The 7,491-nt window shown below is 35.6% G+C and overlaps 1 long non-coding RNA gene across 1 annotated transcript; it reads left to right on the top strand.

Annotated features, from left to right (window-relative positions):
* The first annotated feature begins 3,787 nt into the window (after positions 1–3,787).
* LOC103582304 lies at positions 3,788–5,841 on the top strand. Its single transcript, XR_549743.1, has 2 exons — positions 3,788–3,997; positions 5,229–5,841. It is a non-coding gene; the product is annotated as an uncharacterized LOC103582304 (long non-coding RNA).
* Positions 5,842–7,491: the final 1,650 nt, after the last annotated feature.

Here is a 7,491-nt window from a genome sequence, read left to right as displayed (position 1 = left end):
TTTTGCCCAAGGTGACTGTACTAGGAAATGGCTACCATGTGGAATTCAAATCCAGACACAACGGATCCAGAGTCTGTGCTTTTCACTGCTATGCCATATACCTCTTTCTGATTACTTGGTTTCGAAAGGGAAAATTGTAAAGAGTTGTTGATTAGATAAAGCAGTGGATATCTTACATCACAACTTGAAGCAGGCATGTGTGCCATAAGTAATTACTAAGGTCTTGCAGTAGAAGCAATGTGCTTAGTTTGGGGGTTTTCAATAGTTTTTAAGCAGCCAAACTCTTTTTTCAAGTTATAGAAGCCCAGTATATATAACAAAGGTAAAACCTGAGCTCCTCTGATTGTAAGTAGAGAAGGGAATTGTCTCTGAGACTTTTCCAAAGAACGCCTAGTGTCACTTTTCTCTCTGTGACAGAGATGCAAAGATTATTCAGAGCCCAATTATGAAGAGCAGTGAGAAGCCCCAAGGGACTCTACCATGGAAACTCCTTTTAGGAAGGAGAAACAAGGCACAGCCCCAAGCCTGGGTTGTTCTCAGCTTTTATTGTAAAGACAAGGAAGTACAAGAGAAAAAACAGCTGCATTAATCAATCATGGAAAGAATGTAAAGAACTTTGCTATGTAAAACATCTTGAGAAACACAGGAAAGGGAGTTAAATAGGATAAGAGATGATCTCAGAGTTCTTTGGTAAGCTAGCAGAACATCTTTGCTGTTTTCAGCATGTAGGTTCTGCATAAATGCACTTAGGACTTTTGCCCATTGTGCACTCCCTGTTCTTTGTGAAGCCTGCATGCTCTTACATCCTAGGACTTTGAAGAGCACATTTTAAAAATCAATCTCTATGACATATTGCATGAGTGAATTCCTTTATAATAGCCATAGCTTCATGTAAGCTTCGTAAATCTTAAATGTTAGTAAAAGTTACCCTCTGTTTTCTGCATATTGTTGCAGGTGACATGGAATTGTGGCATTGGCAATGTTTCCAACATAGCCTTTTATGATTCTTTGTTCCTTTTTATGAGATTCCTTCTCTTCCAAGTTCTCTTCAATTGCCTTGTGGACACTGGTTGTCTATTCCCCTCTCATTACTCAAAAGAAAGAATTCAGTGTTGGTTCTTTATACTTGTCTTTGGTATTTCTGGCCTCCCTTTCTGTATCCTTTTCTCCTGATAGAGACTGATTCCTGGGACATAGAGGGAATTCAGGAATGGGTGTTCACTGGTTTTTAAGGAACACAAACCCTTGAGTGCCCAATTACAGGTCTGCTTGGAAGTTTTCTCCCATATCTCTCTTTCCTGCCAACACATATAAGGGTTCTCTTGAATTGTACTATTTCTTCCCTGTTGTTTCTGTAAATATGACCACTATATATATATTAATTTTGTAGCATTTCTCATTTTAATTTATATTTATTGAGATTATATTTTTAATTAGAACACAGATAAAATGCCTGGTCATCTCTTTGCTATGTACATATTCTTTCTCTGTTATTTAAATTTATGACCAAGAATTAATGTTAGAATGCACATTTGTTAGAAGTATAGTGAATCTAGAATTGGAATTGAAGTTAATGTAAAAGAAGGACAGTTGAGTAGAGCCAATGATTATAATCTGCAAATTCAACTTATGAAAAGGCCAGCCTTCTTCCTTATAAGGCTAGTTAGAGAAAATGATGGAAAAGATAGGAGAAATTGAAGGAAGAGAGTGACAGAGATCAGTGGTGATAATGCCATGTTAATCACTAGCCGTATTGAGCAGGGTTTTGATTATAGACAACAGAATGTACGCTTGTTTAAGTAGTAAGAGGTTTCTCCCAGGGTCTTGAGTAGTTTATAGAATTTCTGAAAGAGACAGTGAAACAAGTTTTCCTTAGGAGATACAAACACACAGAGTACTATTCTAGAGAAAACACTTTGTTGTCTGTGCTCCAATCAGCTGCTCAGTGCCCACGAAGCTAGGGACCAGACATGAGACCATTCTGTCATGACCGCTATAGAAGAACCAAATGCCTCCACCACCTTCATAACCAGAAGAGCTGCATAGCTTCCACTTCACAGTGCTTACTTTCACAATACCAGTATATATTTACTTGGTGGAAGGGCAGAATCATGTAAAATCCTAACTGCAAGGGAGTCTGAGAAATGCTGTCCCTGCACTGCCATGGCACTGCAGGGGACAGTCTCAGCCAGCCTGGGCAGGCAGTGCTGCTCCTCCCGCATTCTCTCAGGGCTGACCCCAGATGTTCTTTACTTCTTAAGCCCCCTTTTCTACTCCTGCTCTTCACTCTCAACAGATTCCAGCTTCACTGAGAAAATAGAACCTGATAGGAACTAACTTTAATATGCTCCCCTCAGCCTTCAAGCTTATTAACATTTGCATCCAACCCTCCGTCCCTCTTCAAGGTTGAGGAGGAAGGTGTTTCTCCTCTTGTCTGAGGGAATTACTCCACTTAAAACCAACATCCTTTCTTAGAAACCTTGTTTTATCAGTTAAATTCCCTCTCATTTCTTTTTTTAAAGATTTTCTTTTTAATGCAATACTTGAAACATAAAAACAGTATGTCAAAGTCACTATAGTTTGATCAATTGAATCATAAGGGGAAAGTTTTAAGTAGCAAAGAGATGTGACTTTGAAAGTTAAATATTAATGTAACTTTTTGAAATGATTTATTTATACCACACTACCAACTCATCCACTGTCCATCTCGGTGGCTCTGAGTATATATTTTAATCTGTCTGTGACTCAGTTCCTTTTCGATAAAATGATGTGGTTGGCCTAAATTATCTTGAAAGTTTATCAATCTCAGTTCTTAAATATTATTATTCCATATGGTTTCATTTTGACATACACACATTTTATGAAGAAACACATGAAAGACCTTACCTAGTTTTCCTACCCTGTACTTTATTTTTATGTTTTGAGAAGAAGCTTGCCTGAATCTATCTTCAACAGAAAGCATTAGATTACAGAAACAGCAACATGTGACAGCTTAATGTAACAGAAAGAGCCCAAGATAAACCTTACCTTTCTCACTTATCAATAGAGATAATGGAGATAACTTCCTTCCAGAGTTGTTGTTAGGATAATAGTTATCATGCTAATAGCCAACTTTTAATTAGTGACAACTATATAAAAGCATTACTTGAAGTGCTTGTGTGTCCTAATACATTTAATCTTTATGACTGTGCTGCTGTTGTCTCTGTTTTACCAACAAGGAAACTCAGGCTCAATGAGGATAAGTGGATTTCCCATCCAGGGTCACACGTCTAAATGGCAGAGTCAGGATTGAAACCAGGTCATCTGACTCCAGGATCTGTGCTGTTAACCATTATGCAGTACTGCCTCACAGTGTGTTTTAAATGAAATAACTAACGTGGTAGTAACAATGATAGTAATATGTATACTTGGTTATCAGTAAGTCAGAGATAGAGAGAAGAGGTCTTTTGTATTTACTTTCTTTGATTTTCATGTCTTTCCCTTGTGTAAGGGACACTGGACTATTTACACAGTAAACCAGCTTGGCAGTGTGACTATTTAAGCCCTCAATTCCAAACTCAAAAAGTAATTGCTTAATTTGTTGTAAGTCATCATTTTCTCCCATGAGACAGATAAACTAAATCAGAATCATGGGATCCAAAATAATTTTAATATAATGAAAGATGTTGGAAGAAGTATAGGAGACTCAAATGAAGCCATGTTCTTGCTAGTCCAGAAGCCATACCAACGAGCATTTGAGAATCAACTTTAGATCTAAGTGTTTATCTACTGTCTTCATTTGTCGTGTCTTATGTATTCATATTTGTATTCTAATTCTTTTCTGCTTCTTTCTTAGCCTCACACCCGAAATAGTCAGTACACCTTCCTCCCCAGAAGAGGAGGATAAGTCAATACTTAATGCAGTTGTTCTTATTGATGATTCAGTGCCAACGACAAAAATTCAGATCAGGTTAGCTGATGGGAGTCGTTTGATACAAAGATTCAATAGTACACACAGGTAAGCTTCCTAACGCATTGTGTCTAGTTTGCTGTTATGTACTGAGTTACTTATCTAAGTAAAACTGTATGTGACTTGAGTAATGAAGAATTTGAGATTCTTTAGGTTTACTTTTGAGGTAAATTTTTGACAGAAGAAAAATCTTTAAAAGGATAATAGCTGTGTATATAAAATGAAATATATGGTATTTAAAAAATCTCTGTAAAAAATCCAAATACTAATGCAAATTTAGATATACAGAAATAAAGAGTTGTAATTCTGAATAAGAATCGGATTTAATTTAATACAGTAAAACCTTATTTGGACTTCACTCATCTAAAAATTTATGATACTTCTGATTGGAATTAACTTTCTGTATAGCACATTTTTAATAATATAAATGTGTGGTATAACTAAAGTTGAGTGTGCTATTGTCAAGTACTTCGAATAAACTGTTTCAAATATCTCGCTAACATTCATTAACATCAGCATTTGTTGTGTTAAGATATTATTTTTATTTGTTCTTTGAAGCAAGACTCTAAGGGATACAATTATGATCTTAGATGAGTTAGTAAGTATATGTGAGAGTCTTTTATTATTATTATTATTATTATTATTATGACTTACACTTTTCATACTTTTAGATTACTTGCCACAGGCCAATCCAAGTTACGTTTTTCTGGTCTGTATACTGCTGACATATTTTATACTCTGAAAAAAGTAGGGCCTGCACTTTCAGTATACAGTAGACCCTTAAACAACATGGGTTTGAACTGTACAGGTTCACTTATTCTCAGGTTCCTCATCCATGGATTAACCAACAGTGGATTGAAAATATAGTATTCGCAGGATGCAGAACCCACTTGTAAGGAGGGCCTATTTTTCATATTCACAGGTTCCACGGGGCTAAGCAGGACTTGAGCATTTGTGGATTTTAGTATATGCTGGGTTCCTGTAACCAATCTCCTGTGTATGTGGAGGGCCAGCTGTAATGACATTGTTGACACTTATTTTATGCATAACTCACCTGAAGATATTTCTATTTTACAGTAAATGTTAGGTATACTCCAAAGTTAATCCTTACCTTTTAGCTTAAGGCTAAGATAATTTATATTATTTCAATGGAAGAATTTAAAGAAAGTTACAATAAGAGTTGGAATTGTGTGATTTTTACTATGATGTAATTTTACCTAAAAGCTTACCTGGAAATATGGCTTTTGTATCACAAAGTATTTTTATCTTATTTCTTCAGGATCCTGGATATCCGGGACTTTATTGTACAGTCCCGTCCTGAATTTGCAACTCTTGACTTTATTCTTGTGACTTCATTTCCAAATAAAGAGCTAACAGATGAAAGTCTGACACTGCAAGAAGCAGATATTCTTAACACTGTGATACTCCAGCAACTAAAATAATACTGTTCCTATCCATGCAGTAGCATGTAGGAATAGATAATGTGCCATATTAATAAGGAAAATACTTCCAGCCTAAAAACAATCAAATTATTTTTCTTATTTTTACAAATAAATTTTGCTTTTATTGTTATTCTGTCTTCCAGCCTTTGTACAGATGAATTTGGATTAGGGATAGATCTTAAGATAAGTATGTTTGAGTTTTTAGTTGCACGGCTGGCTTATGTTGATAGCTTTGAAATATCTAAGCAAACCAATTTGTTACATTCTGAGTGTTAATGTAATAACATTTGTTTACAGAAAAAATGAACAAAACCCCTTTTTAATAAATGCATTCGATAGAATTTGCACTGAAGTTTCTTGATGCAGCATTGACCAACAGCCATTAAGAAATCTTTTGATCAAATAAGTTAAAAATTTTTCTGTAATATAAATTGAAAGTATCTACTCTGATTTTGAAATTGTTTGATTATACCATAATTATTTGTCCTACTATGTTTTACACGTCCTTTTTACTTACTGATTTAGCTGTATTATCCCTATCAAAAAGTACAGTTTGAGGCCAGCCCGTGGCTCACTTGGTAGAGTGCGGTGCTGATAACACCAAGGCCACGGGTTCGGATCCTATATAGGGATGGCCGGTTTGCTCACTGGCTGAGCGTGGTGCTGACAACCCCAAGCCAAGGGTTGAGATCCCTTACCGGTCATCTTTAAAAAAAAAAAAAATTTGGGCTTTTTTTTTTTTGAATATACACCACAAAAAAAAAAAAAAAGTTTGGCTTTTTTTTTTTTGAATATACACCACAAAAAAAAAAAAAAAGTTTGGCTTTTTTTTTTTTGAATATACACCACAAAAAAAAAAAAAAAGTTTGGCTTTTTTTTTTTTGAATATACACCACAAAAAAAAAAAAAAAGTTTGGCTTTTTTTTTTTTGAATATACACCACAAAAAAAAAAAAAAAGTTTGGCCTTTTTTTTTGAAACTTTGGACCTCAAAAAATAAAAAAAAAAAAAAAAAAGTACAGTTTGGCCTTGTTTTTTGTAGACTATGACCATCATAAACTAGAAACAAAAAAACATAAAGGTCAGCAATTCTTGAGAAGATGTGATAAACAGCATTTTAAAATCGAGTAATTGCAATCTCTCTCACAGCCTGTCTTGATCACATTCATTTCTTCATTCAACACATTTTTCTAGGAGTTCTAGAAAATTATGAACTCAGAGCTGAAGATTGTTCTAAGTGCTCAACCCAGATTGTGTTCTACTCCAGAACAAAACTAATGTAGAAAAACAGGAATGTAAAAAAATTGCTAGCATAAATGTTTGCATTTCTGCTAATGCCAAGTATTTCCTAAATGGTACAGACTACATGAGGAATGATAGAAATGCTTTTTCTTCCCAGATACCACTTCTTTGGTCACCAATTCTGGTTAGTTTTCCATTGCTGCTGTAATAAATTACAAGATTTCTGGCTTAAGTAACAAATTTATTATCTTACAATTCTGTAGAAATCCAACATGGGTTCCACTGTGCTAAAATCAAGGTGTTGTCAGGTTGTATTTTCTTCAGGAGGCTCTAGGGGAAAATCATTTCCTTGCTGTTCCAGTTTCTAGAGGTCACCTGCGTTCCGTGGCTTGTGGCCCCCTTCTTCCATCTTAAAAGCTAACACCATTGCATCTCTCTGACTCTTCTTCATCACATCTCTGACAACAGCCATGACTCCATCAAGGCCCATAGTAACGTAAATCACATCTCCAAAGTCCCTTTACCATTTAAGATTACATATTCGCAGGTTTGGGGATTAGGACATGAACATGGGGGTGGCGGGAAGACATTCTGCTTGCTTACCATAGCTCACCCCTATCCCAAAGATTCATGTTCATCCCAAATGAATTCACACCATCCAAAGGTGTTCAGTGTCTCAAACCATTATATCATCAACTCAAAGTCCAAATCTCACTCAATTTTACCAGTTCAGAAGTCCCAGAGTATGGAATAGGATCTGGGTATGATTCCTGGTTCATATCTCCATCTGTGAACCTAGGAAGCAAGTTATCTGCTCCCAAATATAATGGCAAGACAGGAATAGTTTAACAGTTATAGA

This window comes from Galeopterus variegatus, unplaced genomic scaffold, assembly GCF_000696425.1.
Source record: "Galeopterus variegatus unplaced genomic scaffold, G_variegatus-3.0.2 Scaffold15652, whole genome shotgun sequence".
NCBI lineage: Eukaryota > Metazoa > Chordata > Mammalia > Dermoptera > Cynocephalidae > Galeopterus > Galeopterus variegatus.
The sequence above is the reverse complement of the archived record's forward strand: the minus strand, read 5'-3'. Positions and strand labels throughout refer to the sequence as shown.